Raw genomic sequence first — 14,735 nt, 5'->3', positions numbered from 1 at the left:
CAGCTCTTGTCATACCTTTTCTCCGTGAAATTGGGCTTCAATGCTCCACATATCCAATCTGATTCACAATCCTTATTCGACTTGTAGTGCCCGAAGGGTTTTCACTATCAAGCCTCTCTCATTTTGGTCTTTCTCTCAACTTACAGTCGCCTCAAGGTGCCCGTGAGGGTTTTCACCAATAAGACTCTCTTATTTTTATTTCTCTCAGCTCCCGTTGCGTTACGGTGCCCGTGAGGGTTTTCACCAATAAGACTCTCTCATTTTTATTATCTTTCCTGCTTGGACTGGAGTGTTGCCCCTGACATGAATCACCTTTACTTGCTCGACTTGGCATCTTTTGAAGACTGATCAGAAGGTCTTTCTTTGGACCGTAATGTGGGTTTTTGGATGGGGTTAGAAAGAAAAGGTATTAAAGGCTCAAAATAATTCAAATGGGTTCAAAATTACAACTTTCGGAATCAGATTTCTCACAACAACCACAACTTCTGCCCCAGTTTCTTTGCTTAGGGACTTTTGGATTTTCATTTTGATGAGACCGAACCATGAGGCTGCCTATGTATCCTTAAAGGAATCAGGTCAAACGTAGTTCATGTCATAGGAATTACTTTGTTTGTTGTGATCTTTCTTTTCTTTTTCTTCCTCTTTCTCTTCTTTTCTTTTCTTTTCTTTCTTCCTTTTTCTCTTTTTGTTGTTTTGTTGTTTTTCTTTTTTTTTTCTTTTTTTTTTCTTTTCTTTACTTATCTTCCACGCTTGTGTTTCTAATCTTTGCTGCTGATTTCGAAAGAGGGGTATGAAAGAAAATAAATAAGGCTCAAAGGGGTAACGAAGGATAAAGTATTTAGATAGCAGAACAAAATGCCTTCGTCATTCCAATCTTTAAAATATGCCAAGCGCAAACAACACAATTAAACAAACCAAGGAAAATACTCGTAACATCTTTTGATTGTACCAGACTTGATAATCATATCCACACATTCGCCTTTTGTCAATTTTAAGCACCGTTGGACAACACTCTTCGTTACCACGAATGGCCCCTGTCAATTTGGGCGAATTTGCCGTTAGTTTCAACCTGATGCGGCATGATGCATTTTAATAGGGTTTCTTTATGTTCTATCTGCCCCAGTTTCACATGGTTCGGGCTTCAAATGATCTCAAAATGTCCAAATCTGTTCTTATTTCCCTCAAGTGCCCCTATCATCTTCCCAATTGCTTCATGATTGAACTAACCTTTAAGATTAGGCCTAGAATTATGCGTGCATGTCATGTCACTAGAACCAACATGAAAAGAACTATAAAGAGGAGAGAACTAAACAAAAGAAAATGACTAGAAATAACAGAAAACGGGAAATTGCATTAGACGGTGAAACAGTTCGAACAACAAGACAAGCAAACTAAACTGGGGTTACAACCCCGGAACAAACCTAGACAACACTAACCGAGTTACTACGACTAAACAAACCAGGCAAACATAAAAGGATAGAAGGGTTTGAGTCACAAGACAATATCCGAATTACAACCCTGACATAACCCGGACAACAGAAATGACAACAAAATAAACCACTAAGACTCCTCCCTGGCTAACCAAGAAAGGAATATCTTTCCAATTACCACGCTTGGCATCTTAGCCACTGAGTTCCGTATCAATATTGCCAAGACCATTACCAACTTCAACATCATCAGTTTTAGTCAATACATTCCCAAGAGGATTCGCATGCTCCCTGTCACTGTCATTGATCACAATTACCCCTTCTTGAATCATTCTTTCTATTTTCTTTTTCAAAGAACGACAATTCTCAATGCTATGCCCTTGGACATTAGAGTGGTACATGCATCGTATAGTATGATCAAAGCCTTTTGCATATGGGTCTGGAGTATAACCGAGGAGCGGCTCAATCAGGCCAGAACGCTTTAACTTTTCAAACAAATTTGTATAAGATTCTCCGAAAGCATTCTCTTTTTTCAGTAGTCTTTTTATTTTATACTCTAGCCTCGGTTGGAACCTTTTGCGGGCAAGTGGTTGATATGCCTGAGGAGGCGAATGAGATATTTGTGGACGCGGCGCAGACCATCGCGGGCATTGGGGATGTGGAGCATATGGTGGTGCATTGTGGACAGGATATCGGGGAAGTGATGTACGATTTCGGGGGTTCTGTGGAGAGAAGTAGCAGTCGGGAGAATTAAAAGGATATCCACGGGGTTGATATGGAGGCTGAGAGCATTTAGCAAGAACGACCACTGGACCTTGTCGTTGGCGGGGCTCAACAACATCTTTTTGTCCATGGGAAGATTATCCTGAGCAACTTGTTCGCTCCATCTGAGCCAAAATTTCCTAAAACATTCTTTAGGTTTCTTTTCTATCTGAGATATGGAGGAGTGGTTTGGGACAATGTCTGTGTTGTTCTGAAAGTGTCGCACAAAATCCTGGGCCATGTCATCCCATGTATGCCACGTACCGACATCTTGACGATTATACCATTCCAAAGCTGCCCCAGTCAAGCTCTCACTGAAATACGCCATCAACAAATCATCTTTCTTGCCAACATTTCTTATTTCACTGCAATAATCCCTCAGATGGGCTACCGGATCTCCACACTCATCATTCAAGTTGAACTTTGGTACTTTAAACCTTGCGGGCAAGCGAACATCAGGGAGTGTACACAACTCTTGGTAAGACATGCTGCCTTGGTCTCCCGTCCCTTGTACGTTCTTTAAGGACTGTTCTATGTTCTTCAGCCTCCCAGAACTTGGAGGAAGAGTGATGGAGATAATAGGGTGATTGGGAGATGCCAAAGTTTGGGTAAGGGCATCATCTGAGAAACTAGGTGGTGGCGGTATTGGTACCTTCCCAACCATCCAAGCCTAATACATGTTTGTTATGTGCTATCTTAACATCCTTGCCTCATTAGCCAAGCCAGTGTCCTGTTCAACCAACCGCTTTTGGGTACCGATATCAACCAACCCCATTTTGTTGTTATCTGCCATTGCCTTTTCGGCTTTTATGTTGTGGAGAGGAGTTACTACTTTGGGAACCACAAACCAACCACTTTTCTGGATATTGAGAATGAACAAAATGGGGGCATCGTGTTAGTGTTAGGGCTTTTAACAGATAGACAAACACACATTAAAGATGTAATGCACCTAAGCAGTTAACCATTTCTATTATGCATTTCCTTGGTTGCTTGCGTCATCCCGTCTTTTCCAAATTATAACCTCTTTGACACTCATATATTTCTTTATTTGATTCTCTTTTTTTTAATTTGTTTTTTTAGTTGTGGTCGAATCTTATGGAGATTGCCTACGTATCATGACCCCGCATGAATCAGACCGGGCGTAGTTCTGACAGATAAGTGCAAAATGACTTTTTTTTCAAATTTTCCATAAAAGAAAAATGTGTTTATTACAACGACACATTTTATTACCATATTAATAGACTCTAAAAGACTCTAACATCAAGATGGCAATACAGCCTAAAAATAGACTAACAGACTCTGACTGACAAATACAGACTTTTTTTTTAAAAAAAAATCATTACTATTTCTCAAAAATTTTCATAAAAATATTCGGTTTTGTCAATACGGCCTTTCGGCACTTCGAAGAAGATTTAAAGGCTGTGTTTGCTAACCGGCAAAAAAAAATTTGAGAAATGACCAAAGGTGGCTGTTCTCGCAAAAACGGCCTTCCGGCGTCCTTTTGGGGAAATTCGACTATTTTGGACAAGAATGGCATTACCTTTACTTATGGAAAAACAACGACATTTATTTACCCCTAAATTTTTTTTTTGTTTTTTGTCAAAATAGTTGAACCTGATATGGGTTGCCTACGTATCCCACATCCGGTGAGAATCAAACTTACGTAGTTCTGCCAGACTTGACGAAAATAAAACCAACTATTTTTCAAAAAGGAAAATAGAAAATTCTGGCAGAGCTTTGCTATCGTTTTATTTTTCAAATCCTGATTTTTCCCTAAAAAGAATAATTATTTCCCTCATTTTTTTATTCATTTTTTTCTTAATTCTCCTCTCATTATTCAAAAGCTGGTCAACATGCAACTCCGAAGCAAATAAATGCACAAGTAGCAAGTAAGATGCATCAGGATGGTCTTTTTATTTCGGGTACACCTGTCCTAGACAGACCCAACCCCTGTATTGAGTCTCCAAGGTCAAATGCACGTGATGCAAACAAACGTTCCTACTAGGGATCCGGCATGAGGCTTTGCTATTCTAGGTTTCAAACCCTGGGTTTATTGTTCTAGACCTGGATTACCCGAGCGGACAGCTCGAGCCAAAGCGGGGGTAACGTACCGGGAGCACGAAAGTCTACCCGGCCTAGTTACTTGACCCAACCTCGTTCTAATTGGTATGACTTCTAACATAAAAGTGGGCCGCGCGCACGTGTGCACCATAAATTCAGAAGACTCAGAGAGAAGAAGGGTTCCTTAACAGTTTATATGCAATTCAGCAATATCAAAGCACTAAAAAGCAACATTTAGCACATTAGGCCCAAATATGTAAATAAAATCAGATAATAAATAAAGCCAAATACAACAATTATTCCAAGCTCGAATTTCTAACCCTGAACTAGTGGTTCTGGGTTTTCCTCCCCAGCAGAGTCGCCAGAGCTGTCACATCTCCTTTTTCCTACACCCCCGGAAGGAGTATAAGGGAGTTTTTCAAATTAAAGGACAATCGAAACGGGAATATTTATTTATTAAAAATTCAGAGTCGCCACTTGGAAGATTTATGGTGTCCCAAGTCACCGGGTCAAATCCCAAATCGAGGAAAAGATTGACTCTATTTACGTCTGCGAACACAGAAATCCGGGTAAGGAATTCTGTTAACCCGGGATAAGGTGTTAGGCACTCCCGAGTTCCGTGGTTCTAGCACGGTCGCTTTGATCATACTTGGCTTATAAAATTATTTAATTACTGATTTTGGAATCTATGTTTATTTACATCTTTTATCGCTTTTAATTAAGAAAAATTATCTTGGAACGGGTTACGCGTACGTATACCCGCTTGTTTGGCGCGTCAAAAATCATGTCACACGAACGTGTCCAAAATTAATAACGCTTTATTATTACTAAAAAAGTTTGGGCCGAAGTTGCGCGAACGCCTCCGGTTTTGTTTTTAGAATCGCAATTATGTTACACGGACGTATTCATAACCACAATTGTGTTTTAAACGACCCTAAAGACTTTTCTACGAATATTAGTTATTCTTAATATCTAGGTTATAAAGTTAATACGAGGGCCACGCAATTATCGTTTTGTTCAACATGGCACATCTCGATTTACTCTAAAAAAAATCTAAGTTAAATTTGGAGGGCCATAAACTATTGTTGTTGTCCGATGTAGCACACCTCCACTAATTTACTCTTAAAACCCAATTACTTAAGTAAAGAGCTTGCAAGGCTTCTACAAATCACCATCACATAACAACCACCAAGTTAAAGGGTCATAGTTATTTATTCAACTGGTATGACAGCCTATTTTAAAGAAAACTAACCACAATTAATTTGTAATATTAAGGAACTGGGCCAGTCTTAAAGCGGAATTAGACCAGCCCCGACTAACAGCGAAGAGCCCTGCTTTGAAGCAAATAAAAAGCACATGTGGCAAGGCCTACCACGTTCATTTCCCATTAATTTTAAAGACCATGGGCCCAAGTTGAGCCCAAGCAGAAGGCCCAAATTCTCTAAAGCCTCAGAACCACTATCAAGGAGACTCAACATCGAGTCCGTATCGTGCTTAGGTGAAGGCTATACAGCAAACAAATTCAGAATGAATCCAAGTAGCTAGTCTCAAAATTACCAACATACAAACAATGCCATGATTTCGAAGGAAGAAAATATTAAGGATCCAGTTCTTTGAAGAACTATACAGCATACAACCTTAATTTTCTAAGACCTTAAGTTAACTTGCAACATCGATGTTTAAACCTTACTTAAACCTCACGTGAACAAACTTGTAGGACTTAAACCATGTATTCAAGCAACCAAACATATTTCTAGATAAATACTGAATCATTTTAACACAATTATGCTGAATTGAATAAAGCTGACTATGATAATTCCCAGTAGGTTAAGTTCTGGTTTTTCATGAGTTTCAAAGAATCGTTCCAAAGGACATTTAAAGCACATTCAGGAACAAATACAAAAATAGAACATGCCTGGCAAACTAGTATCACCTACTGTCAGACATACATATCCAGCTGCTTATGCCTATGACAATTGAATATACATAGCATTAAATGTGTGGATGAATAACTTGATCAACAGGCAAAATTACATATCTATTGCAGAACACTAAAGTAACAGGGGGATCAAAAGGAGTTAAGCTCAAAGCAGCATGTATTCAACCAATCCTTGAATTTACATATTTCTACAATCACTTGCTACTCAAGGCTAAGAAAGTACCTGGAATTGAAAAGGCAAAGGGAAGAGTGAGGAATCAGCAATATTAAGCGCATAAATCAACAACAACAAAAGAACAGCCCAGATTCAACTCAAAATCCCAATGAAATCAACTCATAAACCAATGAAACAGTAACTCTATTGTAGAATTCAACCCAGACTTTTCAAAAGAAAACAAGTTCCTCAATGATTCAGAGATTGCTTCAGCCAATTTGAGATTGAAAATCGGAAAAATAAAAGAAATAAGAAGTTTGTAGCCTTTTGTATCTTCTGAAGGTATTTTATCTATGAAGTTATCTTCCAGTCTCTTGTGTTTTCTAAGAGGTATATTCCTAGACTCTTGTCTGTATTTTTAGTGTATTCCCTCTATGTCTTCCTCTCAACTCTTAAAAACTTCAGCCTATATTCTTGGTTCTGTCTTCTTTTAATCTTGTCCCTCCCTTTTCCAGACTGTATATCCTTTTACACCTGTATTTTTAGCCTTTTAATCACACCCCCATGTTCTCTGATTTCCAGCTCCTAAAATGGCATTAAGCCAGCCATTACCAGTCCCCATTTCATTTTTTAATTCATTCACTACTTAGTACCTTTTTCTTTTATTAGTTCAGTAGTGCAAATACTACACCCTACCATTATGGAATCTTCCTAAGTAGGTAAACACTTAAATAATTCCCACTGTTATCTTAAAGTTTCTGCTTTTAAATTTGAAATTCATGGACCAATGCTGAACCCAATTCACATCATTTAAGGCTATTCAATCTTTATACAAACAAAATCTACCAGCAGACTGCCTAATAGCTCTCAATACTGGAAAAAAAATGAAACAATTTCAATCTTTCATCGAAATTAGCATGAATCAATTCAAGAACTACTATTATGCGAGTTTAAACTACTGATCAACAAAACAAAAACCAAATGAAATCAACAAATAATCTATTAATTCGAGAATAAAAAAAAACTAAAAAAAATCATAGAACAAAACTGACCAAATAAACATTCTAATGAAAGAAAGGAGTAGAAGAAGATAATAACAAAAGAAAATAAAAAAAAATTAAAACTAGGACACCTACCTCCAAATGATTGAACCTCGTCTTGAATTAGACCTTCGATTTTTGAGTTTGTAGCCGGAATAGACCTTAATCGAGTGTTCTTGACTGAGAACACACAACTAAGGTAGATTTCGACCTCAAACTTTCAAACATCTAATCGATTTGGAGTTTGGGATTTTAGGGTTCGTTTCTTTAGATCCAGATTCGAAGGGTTCTGGTCTGATTCGTGGGAAAGGGATTGTAGATTAGAGTAGAGGGGGGTGAGGTGATTTGGTGGTGAACGGAGCCGGCGCCGCCGGCTTAAAGCGGTGGAATTTTATGGCGACTCCGTTTAGTGTTTGGGGGTTGAGGGAGACGGGAGTGAAGTGGACGGCCCCAGCAGGGTTGAGGGGTATGTGATATATTAAAATTATTGATTCAATCAGGGCCGTTAGATGATTAGAATCCAACGGTTCTGATTGAATCACTAATTGAAACGGGGTCGTTTTAATCGAGTGGGGTTGGACCGGTTTGGGGACGGGTCGGGTTGTGGGTGAGAAGGGTAGCGGTTGAGGAATCTGGACCGTTGGATATGGATGGACGAACGGCTGAGATTCGTTGACATCGAAACGACATAGTTTCATTACCATACTACGTCGTTTCACTAGCATGGGTGAAGGGCTTCTTGGACCGGGTTTTGGGTGTGGGTTTGGGCCAATTCTGCCGGGTTTTGGGGCGAAATCGATTGGGCCTGGGGGAGAATTAAATGGATTTGGCCCAGTTGAATCTTTTCTTCATTCTTTCCCTTTTCTCTTTTAATTCTTTTTTTTTCAAAATTACAAATAAAATTCTATATTAAATCATAAAACCAAATCAGCCTATCAAAAATACTAATTAACTCTAAATAATAGTTATCACAAATAGCTAAATACCAAATTAAAAGAAAAGCACAAAATTTGACTTTAAAACTAAAAGGCGAAGTACGTTATTTTTCGTGGTTTCATTTATTGTAAAAATAACAATTTACTTAATTAATCTAAAAAATGTAAAATCAAATCCTAAATGCAGACACTATATATATATTTTTTTTGTATTTGTCAATGCATTAATAGAATTAAATATGCACACAAATATGCAAACAATCAGGAAAATTGCACAGTAATTTCTAGAATAACACATAATTAAAGAAAAAGATCTAATTTTGGAATTCTTTTGGAATAATTCATGTGAGGCAAAAATCACGTGCTCACATGTATGGTCATTCAATCTTCGTTAACAAATTGAAAAAACCGAAAAATGAATGAACTTTGAGACTCACAGCCAAAGCGACAAACTAAAGAGAAAAGAAAAAGAAATAGGAAAACCGAAGAAGATACCTGACAGTAGGTCTGAATACGAACGGTGGCAGCAAGCCGGAGAACAGAATAGAGAAAGAGAGAGGAAAGACAAAAGTTAAAAGAGCAAAGAATCGGTGTAGAAAGAAACAATATTGTTTTTGTAGCGGCGTTTCGTTTTGCGTGCTTTTTTGGTCTTTTGATAGTGAAAAATCAGAGGAAAACCCGAAAATTCCTAGAAAAAGATAAATGCAATTGATGCTTAAAGAGAAGTGCCACGTATCCGTGTGTATGGCCCTCAATTTTATATATATATATATATATATATATATATATATATATATATATATAAATTTTAATGTGTATTTCTAAACCCAAAGGTTTATATTAAATGTTACTAATATTTTTAGACTCTGTTTCATCAAGTTATCAAAAAATGTTAATTTTTCGATCTTGTTTGACCAATATTTTCCAAAAGAGCTTTGAATATCAAATATCGATAAAAGACACGTATCAATGTCCATTTTATAATTCGGATAATTTAAAAGAGAAATTATTTTGAATATTAATTATGAAAGACTTTACTTAAGTTTTTTATTTAATTAAAATATAAACGGATAATTGAGAAAAATACTCTCTTCAAAACCTCTCGGCGCACGTTAACGTGGACCAGCTAACGTGCGCTTGGAAGCCATGGGAGGGAGAGGCAGACCAAAGAAAAACAAGCAACGGAACGCGGTGGAGGAACAACGATCATCGGAAACTAGAAAAGCAGTACTTGAGCTGTTTGTATTACCAAAAGGAGTCCGAATTGAAGACCTAGCTGGAAATCTCACCCCGAGGAACATGCAGAGTGAGATGAGCAAAGAGGAAACAGATCCATCGGGGAGTAGGGACAAACTGAAGACAATTGCAGCTACACCTGCAACTAATCAAGCTTCTGGAAGTGGATCTAGGAATGGGAAAGCTCAAGAGAAAACAAGGAAAATTAGCAGCAATGGAACAGTACCATGCAATAGTGGTACTGTTGAGAAACACAAAAATGATGAACCATCGGAAGCCAAATCGAATCAATCATGGGTAAATGTGGTCGCAGGAAATAAGCTTGCTATGAAGGGTATTAATTTGCAGTTTGTGGCACCAATTGTTCAAAATGGAGAAAAAATAGCAAAATTAGAAGCTGAAGATGTTGAGCAGGAGAATGAAAAATGGAGATCTGCAATTGTCCTATATGTGATAGGGGATTCACCTACTATTGGAGCCATGGAAAGATTTTTGAGCTCAGTGGGTAAGTTCTCAAGGAAACCACAGATTTACTACCATAATGAGGGATACTTTGTGATTAGATTTAGTAATCTGGAGGAAAAGGATCAAATACTGTACTCTAGGCCTCATACAGTGAACAATACGCCTATAGTTATGAAGGCATGGACTGAAGACTTCAATGTACATGATGAGGTGTTGAAGACGATTCCATTATGGGTAAGATTTCCCAATTTTCCTCTCAATTGCTGGAGCATGAAAGCACTAAGCAAGATAGGAAGTACTTTGGGGAACCCAGTGTATGCAGATGAATGCACCACTGAGACTGTGAGAATCTCTTATGCACGTATGTTAATTGAAATGGATATAACTAAACCTCTGCCTAGATGTGTGAAAGTACAGGATCCTAAAGGGAAACTAATTCAGCAAGAGGTTTCCTATGATTGGGAACCAACATATTGCTCTAAATGTCTGAAAATAGGACATGATTGTGCTGTGATAAGGAAGGAACAACCACAAAGAGTTGCCCAACAAAAGAAAGCAGCTACAGGCAAACAGGTATGGGTAAGAACAGATAGGAATGGAACTAATGAAAAGAAAGAACCAGACCAAAAGGCAACAACAGAAGCACCCCAGCAGGGTGAGTCAGCACCAGCAGAGAATGAAGTACAAGAGAGGGATGAAGGGTGGATTACAGTACTTGGCAAATCATCAGCAAGAGTATCTAAGGCTAAACAAAATGAGGAGCAGGGAGTTACAGGAAAGCAAGAGGCTCAAAGCATGCATAACAGAATCAACTGTGATGTACCGGGTACACTCAAAATGCAAATGAGCTGTCTAGGGGAATAGGAGATGTAATATAAACCTCTTTTCATACCAATATGAGTGTGATAACTTGGAATGTTAGGGGTTTGAACAAAACATATAAGCAAAAGGAGGTGAGGGAGTTTATAAGAAGTAATAATAAATCTATAATAGCATCAGTTGAGCATAGAGTAAAGGAGCATAGAGAAATTGATATAACAAAAAAAAATAGCACATGGTTGGCAATGGATATCAAATGCTAGTTCAAACAATAAAAGTAGAATATGGGTACTATGGGATCCTATAATTTATAAATTTGATGTGGAAGAGGTTGATGAGCAGTTGATACATGGGCAGATCAGTATTATATCAAAGGCAATCACATTTGGCTTTTCAGCAATATATGGGCTGCATAATATAAAAGATAGGCTAAGTTTGTGGAGGAAATTAAGGCAAATTCATAGCACACAACAGGGACCATGGCTAGCAATGGGGGACTATAATGCTATCCTACAGGCACAGGATAGACAGCATGGTACTGAGGTGCAAGATATAGAAACGAGAGACTTTAAGGAGTTTCTGTTTGATACTGGAATGCATGAGCTTCTATATGTGGGAAGGAACTATACATGGACCAATAATCACACTTACAGTAGAATAGATAGGGGTCTGGTTAATGCAGATTGGATGATGATGATGCGTAATATGAAAGTGCAGGTGCTAGAACCTCTAGTATCTGATCACTCACCTTTAAAGTTAATGATAGTACAAGTGCAGGGGAGGAAGAATAGACCATTCAGATTCTTAAACTGTATAGCTGACCATCACCAGTTCCTACAGAAAGTGGAGGAAGCCCAGGAAGAAAGGAGTAAGAGGGTATGATGCAAATAGTATGGAACAAGCTTAAGAGGGTGAAGGAGGCTATCAAATATATCAACACAAAACATTACAAAGGAGTAGATGAGAGAATAAAAAGGATCAGGGAGGAGCTCCAGTCAACTCAGGAAGAAATGAGCTCCAAGCTATAGAGGCAAGAACTAATTGAGAAGGAAAAAGCTCTGAAAGGTGACCTAGAAAAATGGATTCTGATTGAGGAAAGCATATACAGACAGAGATCAAGAGTACAATGGCTTAAGCTGGGAGATTCAAATTCAGCTTATCTTTTTGCTCAAATGAAGAACAGAAGTAATCTGAATGGGATTCAAGTCTTAACTAATGACATGGGGGTCCAGTTAGTGTTGGAAAATGATATTGAGGGAGAAATCATGGGGTACTACAAGAAGTTATTGGGTTCAAGTGCTGAAAGTATACCAGCTATTAATCCAAATGATATGAAAATGGGGCCAGTGTTGAGCATGGAGCAACAATTACTACTAGTCAAGCAAGTGTCCAAGGAAGAGATATGGGAAGCAATGAAGGATATAAATGATCTTAAAGCTCCTGGGTATGATGGGTTAAATGCTGTCTTCTTCAAGAAATCCTGGCCAATTATTGGGCAGGATGTAATAAAGGCTGTACAAGAGTCTTTGAGTCAAACCAAATGTTTAGACCTATCAACTGCACTGCCATTACCTTAATACCTAAAGTTAAGAATCATGCCAGTATCAAAGATTATAGGCCTATTTCATGTTGTACAGTTTTGTACAAAGTGATATCAAAGATCCTTACCAAGAGACTTCAGGGTGTAATGGATTTTCTGATTGATAGTTCACAGGCAGCCTTTGTTCCTGGCAGAGTAATAACAGACAATATTATTCTGAGTCATGAACTGGTGAAAGGATATAGGAGGAAAGGGGTATCACCTAGATGTATGATGAAGCTGGATATGCAAAAAGCATATAACTCAATAGAATGGGACTTTATGGAGCAGATATTACATGCACTAGCCTTCCCAGAACAGTTTGTAAGATGGATCATGACATGTATGAGAACTGTAACTTATACAATCATGATAAATGGTGCACTAACTAAATCATTTGATGCTAGGAAGGGACTGAGGCAAGGAGACCCACTCTCACCCTTTCTATTTGTGCTTGCAATTGAGTATTTGACAAGGAAGCTAAAGAAGCTGGCAGGAATTCCAGACTTCAACTTCCACCCCAAGTGTGCTAAGATGCAAATCTTACAACTTAGTTTTGCTGATGATCTTTTACTATTTTGCAGGGGAGACATTGGATCAGTCCAGTTATTATTTCAATGCTTTATGGAATCCTCACAGGCATCTAGACTAATGATCAATAAGAACAAAAGTTCAATTTTCTTTGGAGGAGTCACACAAGAAGAGCAGGAGAAGATCCTAGAATTTCTAGGAATTCAGAGAGGATCTTTACCAGTTAGATATCTTGGTGCACCATTGAGCTCCAAAAGAATATCTATAGCACAATGGCAACTACTCATTGACAAAATAATGGGAAGAATTACCTCTTGGACTGCAAAGTTTTTGTCATACGCAGGAAGGATTCAGCTCATTAAAAGTGTTCTGTTCTCCATTCAGACTTACTGGGCCCAAATATTTGTACTACCAAAGAAGATCACAAAGCTTATTGAGGCAATATGCAGGAGTTTCTTATGGACTAGAGAAGGGACATTGTCAAAAAAGCTCTACTAGCATGGGAGAAAGTATGCCTTCCTAGATCTGCAGGTGGTTTCAACATCATGAATATAGCAATCTGGAATAAAGCTGCCATATGCAAGCAGTTTTGGAACTTATGTAAAGAAAAGAAGAAACTATGGGTACAATGGGTACATGGATACTACATTAGAGGAAGAAACATCTGGACAATGCAGATAAAGCAAGCTTCATGGATGGTAGGAAAGATCATGAAGGCACATAAGCCTATGATGGAAGCAGGATTCAACCAGGATGACATTACAAATATGAATAGTTGTTCTATCAAACAAATATATCATAGGCTTCGAGGCACGTTTGAGAAAGTAAGTTGGAGGAAAGTAGTTTGTCACAATGGAGGCTGTCCCAGATGGAACTTTGTAGTAACTATGACAACACATGGAAGATTATATACAAAGGATAGATTGCAAAGATGGGGAGTGGCAGTTGATCAAGAATGCATCCTGTGTAACAATGACAAGGAAACCATACAACACTTATTCTTTGAGTGTTTATACGCAAAAGCATTGTGGAGCAAACTGTTAGAATGGAAAGGAATTACCAGACCAGTTCAAGGGTGGGAAGAAGAGCTAAACTGGGCAGAGAAATGGGCCAAAAGAAGAAATGCAAAAGCTGAACTATACAAGATGGTGCTAGCAGCAACAATGTACTATGTGTGGCAGGAAAGAAATGACAGAATTGTTCAGAACAAGACGAGAAGATGGGAGATAGTTTGCAAGATGATAGTCCAAAAGATACATTGTCGTAGCAATAGGAAAATAGAGAAGATTGTGCATAGCTTAAACTGGTATCGAGGGGAAACTAGTTTGATAGGTAAATATGTAAGGGTTTGATTTACTTGTAAATATTTTCCCTGGTAAATGAAAGATTTAATTACCAAAAATATATATATATATATATATATATATATATATATATATATATATATATATATATATATAAACATTAAAATACAAAATATATATTAAAGTTTTTAATTAATTTAATATATTGTTAAACAAACAACAACTACATACCAGTCTTATCCCACACCTTGGGGTCTGAGGAAGGTAGTGTGCACACAGACCTTACCCTTACCTTGTGAGGATAGAGAGGCTGTTTCTAATAAACCCTCGACTAAGGAAAGCATAAGAACCACATTAATAAAAATATAGACAAGAAGGGACAATATCAAAATGCCATATAAAAGCAGAATAAAAACAACAAGATAATAAGGTAATCAACAATGAAAGAAAACAACAGTTAGTCATAAAAACCTACTGCCCACA

The 14,735-nt window shown here is 37.8% G+C and overlaps 1 long non-coding RNA gene across 1 annotated transcript; it reads right to left on the bottom strand.

Moving 5' to 3' along the window:
- Nucleotides 1-6,036: 6,036 nt before the first annotated feature.
- LOC109205991 lies at nucleotides 6,037-8,987 on the bottom strand. Its single transcript, XR_002064770.1, has 2 exons — nucleotides 8,814-8,987; nucleotides 6,037-6,412 (listed from the first exon to the last, which is right to left on the bottom strand). It is a non-coding gene; the product is annotated as an uncharacterized LOC109205991 (long non-coding RNA).
- Between the last annotated feature and the right edge of the window lie 5,748 nt (nucleotides 8,988-14,735).

Source organism: Nicotiana attenuata, unplaced genomic scaffold (assembly GCF_001879085.1).
Source record: "Nicotiana attenuata strain UT unplaced genomic scaffold, NIATTr2, whole genome shotgun sequence".
NCBI classification, from domain to species: domain Eukaryota; kingdom Viridiplantae; phylum Streptophyta; class Magnoliopsida; order Solanales; family Solanaceae; genus Nicotiana; species Nicotiana attenuata.
The sequence above is the reverse complement of the archived record's forward strand: the minus strand, read 5'-3'. Positions and strand labels throughout refer to the sequence as shown.